General features: G+C 48.8%; 1 protein-coding gene and 1 pseudogene across 9 annotated transcripts in view; one reads left to right on the plus strand and one right to left on the minus strand.

Moving 5' to 3' along the window:
• The window catches only part of GGTA1 (glycoprotein alpha-galactosyltransferase 1 (inactive)), a 381,241-nt gene that overhangs the window by 340,611 nt on the left and 27,204 nt on the right, over nt 1-13,426 (plus strand). The window contains exon 2 of one of the 9 annotated variants that reach the window (XM_066367263.1): nt 3,481-3,808. The exons of 6 other annotated variants lie outside the window; for them this stretch is intronic. The gene's annotated coding sequence lies outside the window, so the exon portion shown is untranslated. Of the gene's footprint in view, nt 1-3,480; nt 3,809-4,034; nt 4,278-13,426 lie in introns of those variants that run through there. 2 more of the 9 variants (XM_066367268.1, XM_066367262.1) reach the window with 2 other exon arrangements.
• LOC136391211 (thioredoxin-dependent peroxide reductase, mitochondrial pseudogene) lies at nt 5,747-9,342 on the minus strand (annotated as a pseudogene).

Below are 13,426 nucleotides of genomic sequence, written 5' to 3' on the forward strand. Positions count from 1 at the left end.
CATTTTCCAGTCAACAGCACCACTGTTCACTTCGCTGCTTCAACCAGAAACCTGGGAATCAGCTGGGGGCAGAGTTTGGCAGGCCTTAGTAAGCCTGGGGGTCACCTGGAGAGCTCGGCAGACAGGCTCCCAGGTGATGCATGTGTGGCCCACACTATAGCACTGGGCTGGACCCAGGTCTGTCTCACTCCCTTGATCCCATTGCTCAGTGGTATTGTTGATATTATTCTTACCATCCATCTTAAAATAGTTCACATGTATTGAACGCTTAGGTGCCAAGCACTGTACAGGCCGTGTGTTTAGCTTACAAAGATGTATGGGTGCCCGGTAGTGTGATAGGTACTTTCGCATGGTACAGAACATACCTAAGTATCCACTCATAGCGCTGTCATTCTGGTAGAGGAAGAAAGAGTCAAAAGGTAAACAGTAAACTACAAAATGAAAGTTATTTTAAACCCAAGCTTCTCACCAAGAAGGTAACATTGAAGCCACATTTGAAAGAAAGTTGACTTCATGTAACCCAAGGTCTCAAGATGCCGCTTCCATCATTTCCCTCCAATGGCTGTCGCTTCGTCTTCCAGCTCAATGCGCTGGTTCAGGGCTCCGCTCTTTCACCTGGATATCAGCCAGCAGCCCCCGGCTGGCCGTCCTGGCTGGAGATTTCCTTCTCCCACACACCCTCAGCCTGCAGCCACGTCATTCTCCTATCAAAGTAAATCATCTAATTCCTTTGGCCTAAATGTCACTGAAGGATGCCCCACGACCATCAGGATTGTTGGGCAGATAAAATATATTATGCTCACTTTGTTAAAGATGGCACTGCCCACGTGGAAGCCCATCTCCCAGGTGATGTTATTAGTTGCCCTTATGCTTGGATTGGGCGTAATTATATTAATGTGTGTTGGGGGCAGGCTGTGGGCAGGCAGAATCCTTGTAGCCTGGGGCTTGGTTTTAGGACTAAGCCTTTCCCACCCTTTTTGATGTGGGGTGGTACAATCCCATCATGCCTCAGATAAGTGACTTTGTATTAGAGCAGGGGTCCCCAAACTACGGCCATTTATCTGGCCCCCACCGCACTTCCGGAAGGGGCGCCTCTTTCATTGGTGGTCAGTGAGAGGAGCACATTGACCATCCCATTAGCCAAAAGCAGGCCCATAGTTCCCACTGAAATACTGGTCAGTTTGTTGATTTAAATTTACTTGTTCTTTATTTTAAATATTGTATTCCCGTTTTGTTTTTTTACTTTAAAATAAGATATGTGCAGTGTGCATAGGGATTTGTTCATAGTTGTTTTTTTTATAGTCCGGCCCTCCAACGGTCTGAGGGACAGTGAACTGGCCCCCTGTGTAAAAAGTTTGGGGACCCCTGTATTAGAGACTTTCCTATTTTATATATTGGATTAAAGGTTTTGATTTCTGCACTATAAAGTGGGGCAGACCGGGAGCTTGCTCTCTCGGTTCCTGAGATTAGTTAGCATTAGAGGAGAGAGCAGAGAGGAGAGCAGAGAGAAGCCACATGGAGGAGGCCAGGAGAAGCAGCCAAGATGGCAAAGTGTTGAGTGAGAAGCCAGTTTGTGCAGAGAGAAGGAGATGGGGAACTGTAAAGCCAGAAGCCAAGGCCAGGGCCACCATCACAGCCGCCTTGACCATGCAGGTTCGCATTGGATTCGGACAGTCGGTAAAGAAACAACGGAGCCACAAACTGGTGGGCCATAGTCTTTAATTCTAGCTTGCACCTGGCGGGCAAGTAAAAATACACACTGGACTCCAAAACCCAGTCACATTCAGTGCTCACAAAGCTACTGACTTATCCAAGTTTCCTAGAATCAAAGGTTTCTAGCTCACCAGACTTATTCACCTCTGTTCCCCATCTCCTTCCTTATCCCAGATACAAACTCTACACAAACTGGCATCTCACTCAGCACTCCGCCATCTTGGCTGCTTCTCCTGGCCTACTCCACGTGGCCTTTCTCTGCTCTCTGCTCTGCTCTCTCCTCTAATGATGATCTCAGGAACCAAGAGCACAAACTCCCGTTTTGCCCCACTTTATACTGTAGCTTCACAACCTCTAATCCAATATACAAAGTAGGGAAGTCTCTAATACAAAGTCACTTCTCTGAGGCATGATTGGATTGTACCACCCCACATCAAGATGGGTGGGAAAGGCTTAATCCCAAAACCAAGCCCCAGGCTACAAGGATTCTGCCTGCCTTTAGCCCACCCCCAACACACATTAATATCACCTGGGCAACGGCCTCCACGTGGGCAGCGCCACTTTAACAAAGTGAGCAAAATACATTTTATCTGCCCAACAATTACCATCTGTTGGGCGGATAAAATGTATTATGCTCACTTTGTTAAAGATAAAACGAGGAGGCAGTCGCCCAGGTGATATTAATGTGTGTTGGGGTGGGCTAGGGGCAAGCAGAATCCTTGTAGCCTTGGTTTTGGGATTAAGCCTGTCCCACCCTTTTTGGTGTAAGGTGGTACAATCCTATCATGCCTCAGAGAAGTGACTTTGTATTAGAGACTTCCCTATTGTGTATATTGGATTAAGGGTTTGGATTTCTACAATATAAAATGGGGATGGAACGGGAGTTTGCGCTCTTGGTTCCTGAGGTTAGCATGAGAGAGCGGAGAGAGTAGAGCCAGCAGCTAAAGGAGGCCACGTGGAGGAGGCCAGAAGCAGCCAAGATGGCGGAGTGCTGAGTGAGATGCCAGTTTGTGTAGAGTTTGTATCTGGGATAAGGCAGGAGATGGGGAACTGAGGAGAAGAAGGCTGGTGAGCTAGAAACCTTTGATTCTAGGAAACTCGGATAAGTCAGTGGCTTTGTGAGCACTGAGTGTGACTGGGTTTTGGAGCCCAGTGTGTATTTTTACTTGCCCACCGGGTGCAAGGTAGGATTAAAGGCTATGGCCCACCAGTTTGTGGCTCCGTTGTTTCTTTACCGACTGTCCGAATCCAATGTGAACCTGCAAGGGCTGGGCTGCTCTGATGGTGGCCCTGGCCTTGACTTCTGGCTTTACACCATCTGTCTGAATCTAATATGAACCTGCACGGGCCAGGCGGCTGTGATGGTGGCCGTGGACACTGGCTTCACAAGGATGAAATGCAGATCCCTCAGCATGGTGGGGAGTCAAGACTCCCAGTTCCGATTCTGCATGCCCCCCACCCCCTGGTTCTCTGCCACCCCCTTTGTCTCCAACTTCAGCTGCTCCAGAGGAGGGCTTGCCAGCTACCTACTTGGTTCCCCAAACTTACCACCAACCCACCCATCCTGCGTCCTTCCCTTTTGCACAAGGGGAAGCATCTTCTGCCTATCTTAGGGGCATTCCTCCATCCTCCCCCTGCAGGGCTGCTCTCAACCCCTGTCCTCTCCGTCCTCCGAGTCTCCAAAGCCTTTCCCTCCTCAGCTCTTGTCTCTTCAAGGGGTTCTCACTGTCAGCAATGCACTCTGGAGTTATCACCCTTTTTCTCCAGGGCCTGTCTAATGGGGGCACCCTCTCTCCAACCCTTCCCATGCTGGAAAGAAGGAGGTCCTTACACTTACTGACATTACCGCCTCACCTGAGAGCCACTGCAACCTGGCACCTGACTACAGACCTAAAAACGGAGGCACAGAAGAGTTAAATTGCCCAGCATCGCACAGCAGCAGGGGCAGCCAGGGCTCAAACCCAGCCAACCTAGCCCCAGAGTGTATGCTTGTAACCACCACACTCTATGACCGACCGAGAGGTGGGAACGATGCTTATCCCCAACACAGAGGAAGAAACCAACCAAAGTCTCTCTCACGTGCAAGCATTGGCAAGTGTGACCGTTGTGACTACCCTAAACATATTTAGGATTAAACAAATACTGACAGCCTGCAACCTAGTAGTCTTTAGTGTTCTTTGCCAAGAACAGTTAATCCTCTTATCTTTATGGAGGTGAGCAGGGTGAGGATCCTGACCTTTGTTTCTCTCAGCAGGAGGAGGTACGGGATGCAAGGCCAGGGCTCCCCACACCCAGGCTGCAGAGCCTCCAGCCTCCGTGGCAACTCCCAGGCCCTACAGTTCTCTGACTCCCGGTGTGGCAGATGGACAGGTACTGAATGCTGGCTGCTGGCTGACAGATCCATGGGCCATTAGGACTGCAAAGGGCCTTAGTGACCCATCAAATGATGAGATTAGCCAGCCCTGCCAAGCACTGTGCCAAACCCTTACCTGGGAAGCCTCTGGCCTCCTCTGATCAGAGCTGTGTGGCCCGAGACTCATTTGCTACTGTTCTCTGCCTCTCAGGTAAGGAATGGCCACAAGTGAATGCGCTTTTGTTTTGAGAGCCTGGGAGGCGGAAGATCCTGTTAGATACTTTAGAAGTTCAATTTTCTGCCTTCCCAGTGTGTGGGCTCTGTCAAGCTGTGCTTAAACAGCCTGGAGTCTAATTCTGACCTGTAGGGTGTCCCCTGGAAGCATCTGAGGGGACGAGCAATACCAGACCCACAGCTGGTGACTGAGCAAATAAGTCACTGAGGCTCCTAGAGCCTCCTCTGTTCCCTGCCCATCTGTGAGTGATCCTGAGGATCAATGAGATGAAGGAGAGGCTGGTTGGTAAACTGCAAAGTGGGAGACCCTGCTGACCCATGATCAGTGCTTGCTTGTCAAAAGGACCAGTTTATCATAGCCCAGCTCCTTAGCCTCCAAACTGTTATCTTTCTCATCCCATTGACCTTAGGTCCAGATTTGTGGGTTGTTTATGCAACAGATCTTCCCTGAACCCCTAGTGAGGTGCTCGGTGGTGCTCGGATCTGGGGTGGGGAACCCAAGAGAAGAAAAAAGCAGGGCTGTCCATGAATGGCCCTGAAGCCATTCAGGGGAAGACAGAATGCCCAAGAGAAGGCAGCTTTACACAGGAAGTTTCCTGTTCATTTCTGTTCTTAACATACACATGGAAAAGGCCCATGGTAATGAGTTTTCAGAAAGTGGGCATAACTGTGTAACCACTATCCAGCTCAAGAAACAATATGACCAGCCCCCACCCAGGACCCCTGAGCCCCTTCCCTGTCTCTACCACCCCCATCCTGACAGCTAGCATCATATAAAGGGTTTGCCTATTTTTGAACTTTTAAATTCTTTTTAGTGAGACAGACAGACCAGCAGGGAGAGAGAAGAGAAGCTCAACTTGTAATTGCAGCACTTTTAGTTGTTTACTGATTGCTTTCTCATATGTGCCTTGACTGGGGGGCTCCAACCCAGCCAGTGACCCCTTGGTCAAGCCAGTGACCTTGGGCATCAAGCCAGTGACCATGGGGTCATGTCTATGATCCTACGCTTCAGCCAGCAACCCCGTGCTCAAGCTGGCGACCTCTGCATTTTAAACCTGTGTCCTCAGCGTCCCAGGCCAACACTCTTAACCCCTGTGCAACTGCCTGGTCAGGCTATTTTTGAACTTTAAATAAATGGAATCACCCAGGGCTTCTTTCACTCAATGCTGTGTGTGTGAGATTCATCCTGTTGATGTTAGTAGCTATAGTTGGTTAATTCTCAGTGTTGTGTATAGAATTCCAACGAGATCACAGCAGATCTGTTCTTTTTTAAGTAATTAACCATTATTTTAAAAGCCTTAGCCAATGTTACAAAAACAAAACAGTAATATTTATGAATGCAAGCATAATTGATTTTTGCTTTCTGTACGTAATCGTCTTTGAAATGCTAAAAGTGAGTTCCAACTGTGGTTCTTTTTGAGACGCTGTGGGTGCACAGGGGGTGAACTACTGATTTACCTTCTCAAAGTGTTCTTTGGAAGCAGTTGTAAGTGGCTGGATTGTAGGAGAATCACGGTCCAGTTTGCTGGGCAGACTTCTCCATGGACTTCCACAAACCAGATGCCTTCACCAGTTGGAAGGTCTTTGCCGTGCTTTGACCCACTGGGAGATCATTGATATTCAGATGCCGGATGACTCCATTAGGGCTAATTATGGAGAGACCTCTTAGTGCAAGATCAGGACCTTCTAACAGCACACTGCAGTCTCAGGAAATCTGTTTAGTCAAATCTTGCGGCGAACCAGTGCAGCTAGTAATTCCAGGTCCTGAGGGAGAATGGTGCAGAATTAAGAAAATAGACTCACTGAGAAAAGAGGATGGGATCAGGAGGCCTCTGCAACGCTGATGGCAAGATCAGAGAGAGAGAGCCCCTGGTCTTTGCTTTATTATATAGTATAGACAATTAAAGCCTTCAAGCCAATACTGTATACAAATAGGGAAGTCTCTGATACAAAACCACTGATCTGAGGCATAAACTGGATTCCTCATAAGAATGCACCACCCCACATCATGCAACAGTCAAGGGTGTGGGGAAAAGCTTAGTGTTTTAAACAGTGGTAGTCAACCTGGTCCCTACCATCAACTAGTGGGTGTTCCAGCTTTCATGGTGGGAGGTAGCGGAGCAACCAAAGTATAAATAAAAAGATAGATTTAACTATAGTAAGTTGTTTTATAAAGATTTATTCTGCCAAACTTAGCGAAAATCCGACATAAAGTACTTGGTAAGTAATTATTATATGCTTTAATTTGCTGTAACTCTGCTTTCTAAATTTTACAAAGTAGTTATTTCCCTACTTTATAAATCACCATTACTGTGGAACCGGTGGGCGGTTAGAAAATTTTACTACTAACAGAGATACAAAAGTGGGCGGTGGGTATAAAAAGGTTGACTACCCCTGGTTTTAAAAGATCTTAGTATTTAGAGATCTTAGTGTTAAAAGATCTCAGTATTAAAAGAGTGGGAAAGGCCTAGTCTTAAATTAAGCCTTAGGCTATAACGACCCTGCCAGCCCACAGCCTGTCTCCCACAAAATCTGACAATTGTGTGATGTTGACGGGGTCCAAAAGTCCATTCTTCCTCCGTGTGTCGACCCAGGCAAGATGGCTGGGGGGGGGGGGGTGTCCACTGAAACTGCAACAGCTTCACAGTTCACGTCATGAAACTCACTGGCTTGGTCGCTAAAAGCAATAATTTCTGTAGAACACACCAAGGTGAAATCCAAAGGATAGAAGAAGAGCACCAAATAGTTCCTCTTAAAGTCATTGAGATTTAGTTCTTTGAACTCCCGATGACAACAGCTGCACCCTTGAATTGAATGTGTGCTGGGGGGACCGCAGGAGCATGGTAGAAGGAATTGGTGCTAACAGCAACGTTTGTTTGACTGGAAGCAGCAGACCACAATGCATTTGTCATGAAGGTCTTTGAGAAACAGCAGGCCCAAGAAATGTCCCCCCCGGGAATGGCATTTACCTGTTGGGCGCCTGGGCCTGGAGCAACCTCCTGGCCAGCCCATCTCCTGCAGTGCACATGGGAGCTTCCCGGAAACCAGGGAAGCTGGGGAGGCAGGACCGGAACGCTGATCTGTGCTGACCAGGGCGCTGCGGTCCCTTCCTGTTCTGGGTGTGCTGTAAATGTTCCAGTCCACGGCTCTTGATGAGCTTATGTGTGTCTTATTTGGGGTATAGACATGCAAGGTTGTAACGCGTGCATTTGTTCAGTTTTGGTTGATACCAGCAGAAAGGATTCAAGCAAGTTGTTAGGAAGAACTTTCAGAGCCTAATGTTCGTGGTCAGCCAGCTCTTGCCCCCAGAGGAGAGGGCTGTGAAATTTGCTTTGGAGAACAGGAGGGAGATGCTGGATTAGGCAGCTCTTAGGCGTGGGGAAGGGGCAGTCCTTGGCTCCTTTCTGTTGGGTTTTGGTCCCCTCTCCATAGTCTGAGGTTTCCAGACTATGCTGTGTGTGTGTGTGTGTGTGTGTGTGTGTGTGTGTGTGTGTGTGTGTGTGTGTGTGTGAGAGAGAGAGAGAGAGAGAGAGAGAGAGTGAGTGTCAGAGAGTCAGAGAGAGGGACAGATAGGGACAGACAGACAGGAAGGGAGAGAGTTGAGAAACATCAATTCTTTGTTGTGGTTCCTTACTTGTTCATTGATTGATTTCTCATATGTGCCTTGACTGTGGGGCTACAGCAGACCGAATGACTCTTTGCTCGAGCCAGAGACCTTGGGTCCAAGCTGGTGAGCCTTGCTCAAACCAGATGAGCCCGCATTCAAGCTGATGACTTCAGGGTCTCAAACCTGGGTCCTCCACATCCCAATCCGACGTTCTATCCACTGCGCCACCGCCTGGTCTGGCCAGACTATACTCTTGAGAGATGTCTGGGGCCACTTGAGAGGGTTGTGGTGGGGAGGGCTTTGGACTTCACTTCCTGCTTTAGCCAGAGCGCTCTGTGGCCTCTGTTCCATGCAGTGGAGTTCTGAGAATGACTTCATATGTTTTTTAAAGAGTTGTTGTTCAGCGTTTGAAAATGCACTGCTCCGGGGGCCCTCCCTGCTGGAAAATTCTATTTTGGGAGCAGGAGGTTGGTATGGGAAGGGTTAAGCATTATTCTGCCAAAGAGCCGGGTTGGGCCTTATGACCTTTTTAAAGTTCTTATAGTTTGGTTTGCAATACGGGTGATTTCATAACATTCTATAAAAAAAAAATGGTGTTCAAACAAAACAACTTCTAAAGCCTAACGGATGCAGAGGACAGGCTTCACTCTGAGAAACATTTAGGTAGCATTTCAGCAAGAATCTTGCGGACACTGGACTTCACCCACCCCTCTGCTTTTAAAAGTTTATGTTTTAATTTTTATACAATACTTCTCCATTGGCTGTTCCTAGTAGTAGTCACTTGGGGTTCTTTGGGTTCAGAACAGTTCCCATTTTTGCCAAGGAGTGGGTGACGTGGGTGGCCTGTGTGTCCCTTTCGGGGGAGGTGGCCTTCCCCCTCCCACAGCAGGCCTAGTTTGGACCTGTAGTTTCACGTGGTGAAGGAGGCTGCGCTGTTCATGGGCCCAGAGAGAAACATCTCAGCCTTGGCATGTATGTAGCTCTGAGCCAACAGTCCTGATAAACGGCCCGCTTCCCTGGGCCAGCAAGGAACAAAGCCACGGCTGCCCTGCGGTTTGTCTGCCCTGCTCTCCTTGAAACAGCTGTTTATCCTTCTGACAGGAGCTGGGCCACAGCACCTTCCCTTCCTCCCAGCCCTGCCTCCTTCTGCAGGACTGAGCTCAGTAGAACTCTGTTGTTTTTGCCTTTTACTCTGGGGAGAGTGAAGTAGGTGATGAGGTATGTGAGCCGTTGAGATGATTTCCTTGTGCCTTGTCAGGGTCGCCGGGGGAACTGCGAGCAGGCTGCGTCGCGGACCGGCCTGGGCGAGGACCTTCGCTCTCCCCCTGACCTCTTGCCGGTCCCCTCCTGAGTAGTTCTGGAAGAAGCCAAAGGCCTTCTCTCCCAGGCTTGGGGTCTGGGAGCGGGAGCTGGCGGGATGCTGGCTCAGAGACATCCCTGTAAACTCCGCTGGAGTTTGCTTCCCCTGCAGGACCTCTTGGGCTGCGGCCGCGGCTGTGGCCACGGCCTGGGATTTTCTCTGAGGGACTCAGACGGACAGTGCGGGGTTGGCATGAGTCTGGGCTGGGGGCCGTGTGGTGGGCGGGTAGGAAGCCCTCGGGGCAGTAGACCCCTCATTTCCCTTACTTTCTTCCTCTTGGAAAACCTTTGCTCACTGTCTGGGCCAGGCAGCAAGGCCAAACTGGCCGGATACAGGCTTCAGATTTCCTGAAGGAACTCAGAAAAAGGCACGACAAGACAGATGTACATCAGAGAACAGGTTGTTCCGTTTGTGACCGCTGGAGCGACATTTGGCCATGTATTTAGTCTGAGACTTGTCTTAGTTTCCTCTGTGTTTCCCCTGACCTCCGTAATGAAAAACATAAGTGAAAACATCCTTCCATGTACTCCCCCCCCCCCAGGAATTGTACCACATTTCTTCAGAGGGGGAACATTTCCCCATTTAGAGAAGTTCTCGGGTGAAGCAGCACGCCCACTCCTCCCCTCCAGCTCAGCCCCTGCCAGGACTGGGCCTGGGAGCCAGAGGGTCTGCTTTTCAAATCGGCATCCCCTGCTGGGTGAGCCCTGCCCTCTCAGCCTCGGTTAAAGCCCAGTTTCCTCAGCAAGAAAGGCCCTGCACTGACCACAACAAGGGATGGACAGACAGAACGAGAGCGGAAGAGCCACACCAGGCACACAGGAAGCGCCTGGGAATGGCGGAGAGCCAGTGTTCAGCAGCTGGTCGAAGGGGAAGTCAGCCCCTCTGTGAGGCTAGGCCGTGATTGGCTAGCTTTGGGTCAGCCACTATGTGATGATCATGAGAGGCAAAATGAGAGGATGTCCCAAAAAAGAGTCCCGGGTGATTAGTTCATGGGTAAGCCCTCATGTTTTCTGAGAACACAGTGGTGGCAATGGTGAGCACTGGATGCTGATGCCCTGCACCTGAGTCCCGGCTCCTTATGCTGTGTGACATGGAGCAAGTTACTTAACCTTGCTGAGCCTCTATTTTTGTATCTTTAAAATGGGAATAATTCTAGAGTGACTTCACAGGGTTAACTTGAGAGATTGCAGGTAGTGTTTAGCTCAAGGCCTGGCCTGCTTCAGTCCGGGAGCATCAAAGTGTTGCAGGGCCTGAAGCTTATTGTTTTTACGGCCCTCTTTAGAGAAAGAACGCAAAGTTGCAAATACAATATGAGGCATGAAAGTGAACACAGCTGACCCTTGAACAACACGGGTTTGAACTGCACAAGTCCACTTAAAACACAAATTGTTTTCCAATCAATACTGTAAATATATTTTCCGTTTGATTTCTCTTAACATTTTTTTCTCTATTTTACTTTATTGTAAGACTACAGTATATAAAACGGATAACATACAGATATGTGTTAATCAACTGTCTTAAGTTATTGGTAAGGCTTCTGTCAACAGTAGACTATGAGTAGTTAAGTTTTTGCGGAACTGTTGGGCAGATAAAATATATTATGCTCACTTTGTTACAGATGGCACTGCCCACGTGGAAGCCCGTCTCCCAGGTGATGATATTAGTTGCCCTTATGCTTGGAATGGACGTAATTATATTAATGTGTGTTGGGGGCGGGCTGTGGGCAGGCAGAATCCTTGTAGCCTGGGGCTTGGTTTTAGGACTAAGCCTTTCCCACTCTTTGATGTGGGGTGGTGCACTCTCACGAGGAATCCCATTATGCCTCAGATAAGTGACTTTGTATTAGAGACTTCCCTATTTTGTATATTGAATTAAAGGTTTTGATTTCTGTACTATAATCTGGGGCAGACTGGGAGCTTGTTCTCTCAGTTCCTGAGATTAGCATTAGAGAGCAGAGTAAGGCCACCTGGAGGAGAGGAGAGGTAGCCAAGATGGCGGAGTGCTGAAAGAGAAGCCAGTTAGTGCAGAGTTTGTGTAGAGAGAAGGAGATGGGGAACAAAGGAGAATGAGGCTAGTGAGCTAGAAACCTTTGATCCTAGAAAACTTGGTGTAAAGCCAGAAGCCAGGGCTATCAGGGCTGCCATCATAGCCGCCCAGCCCATGCAGGTTCGCATTGGATTCGGACAGTCGGTAAAGAAACCATGGAGCCAAAAACTGGTGGGCCATAACCTTTAATCTAGCTTGCACCCGGCGGGCAAGTAAAAATACACACTGGGTTCCAAAACCCAGTCACACTCAGTGCTCACAAAGCCACTGACTTATCCGAGTTTCCTAGAATCAAAGGTTTCTAGCTCACCAACCTTATTCTCCTCAGTTCCCCATCTCCTTCCTTATCCCAGATACAAACTCTACACAGACTGGCATCTCACTCAGTACTCCGCCATCTTGGCTGCTTCTCCTGGCCTACTCCACGTGGCCTCCTTCTGCTCTCTGCTCTGCTCTCTGCTCTCTCATGCTAACCTCAGGAACCAAGAGCCAAGTCCCGTTCTGCCCCCATTTTATAGTGTAGCTTCACAACCTTTAATCCAATATACAAAATAGGGTAGTCTCCAATACAAAGTCACCTCTCTGAGGCATGATTGGATTGTACCGCCCTACAGCAAAAAGGGTAGGAAAGACTTAATCCCAAAACCAAGCCCCAGGCTACAACAATTCTGCCTGCCTTTAGCCCACCCCAACACACATTAATATCACCTGGGCGACGGCATCTTTAACAAAGTGAGCATAATACATTTTATCTGCCCAACACTAGGAAACTCGGATAAGTCAGTGGCTTTGGGAGCCCTGAATGGAAAGGGAAGTGTTTTCCCACTGTGTGTATTTCTCGCCCGCTGGGTGCAAGCTAAAATTAAAGCTAATGGCCCACCAGTTCTTGGCTCCATTGTTTTATTACCATCTGTCTGAATCCAGTGCGAACCTGCATGGGCCAGGCGGCTGTGATGGTGGCCATGGATACTGGCTTCACAGGAATCAATAGTTATATGTAGGTTTTCAACTACAAGGGTGTCAGCACCCCTAATCCCTGCAATGTTCAAGGGTCAACTGTATTTAGAATATGAGCAGACATATCACAACAAATAATAAAAGCTGACAAGTATTCCAAATAGGACAAAGTCCAGAAAACAACATCATAATAAAATGATGCAAAAATAATGTAAAAATGATTATATTACTTAGGTGCCTAATGCAACTGTCACATATACTTGGGTTGCCTCTTTGTCTGACAATGGTTTTTTGTTTGTTTGTTTTTTTACAGAGACAGAGAGAGAGTCAGAGAGAGGGATAGATAGGGACAGACAGACAGGAAGGGAGAGATGAGAAGCATCAATCATTAGTTTTTCATTGCGCATTGCGACACCTTAGTTGTTCATTGACTGCTTTCTCATATATGCCCTGACCGTGGGCCTTCAGCAGACCGAGTAACCCCTGCTCAGGCCAGCAACCTTGGGTCCAAGCTGGTGAGCTTTTGCTCAAACCAGATGGGCCCGTGCTCAAGCTGGTGACCTCAGGGTCTTGAACCAGGGTCCTCAGCATCCCAGTCCGACCCTCTATCCACTGCGCCACCGCCTGGTCAGGCTGACAATGATTTTGTTGTATCATTTTTAGAAGACAGATCAGTTTTGCCTCTCGCATGGTTAACCAGGTTGCATTTATTACCGAGAGCTGAGAAAGTTTCTTTCAGCTTCACAACTTGTCATTGGTGATGCCACATCTCTAAATCTTGTGGCAGTTTCTTGCTCAGTTGGCTTTGGCCAGAGCTCTGGAGAACTCCGCTCTTGATCCTGGATGGTGTGGGTAGAGGGTGTGGGCACGAAGTGGCAGGGTCCTGGTCATCATGACCCCTGAGCAGGGCGCAGAACAGCCTCCAGTTTGGCGCTTTCTCCTTGGAATCAAAGTGGAAGACTTCTGGGTAGGCGACAAGGTCCCCTGCAGCTGGTTGTTGCTGGGACCCAGGCAGGTGTGCAGACCGTGGGGTCAGTTCCATGGACCCACATGCAGCCCTAGGCCAAGCACCGAGTCTGGAGTGAGTCCCCCAGGCAAAGGAACAGCCCTCACCTCTGGGAAGCAGCTGGGCCTTACCCATTCCCCACCCCAGTCT

Source organism: Saccopteryx leptura, chromosome 2 (genome assembly GCF_036850995.1).
Source record: "Saccopteryx leptura isolate mSacLep1 chromosome 2, mSacLep1_pri_phased_curated, whole genome shotgun sequence".
Classification (NCBI taxonomy): Eukaryota; Metazoa; Chordata; class Mammalia; order Chiroptera; family Emballonuridae; genus Saccopteryx; species Saccopteryx leptura.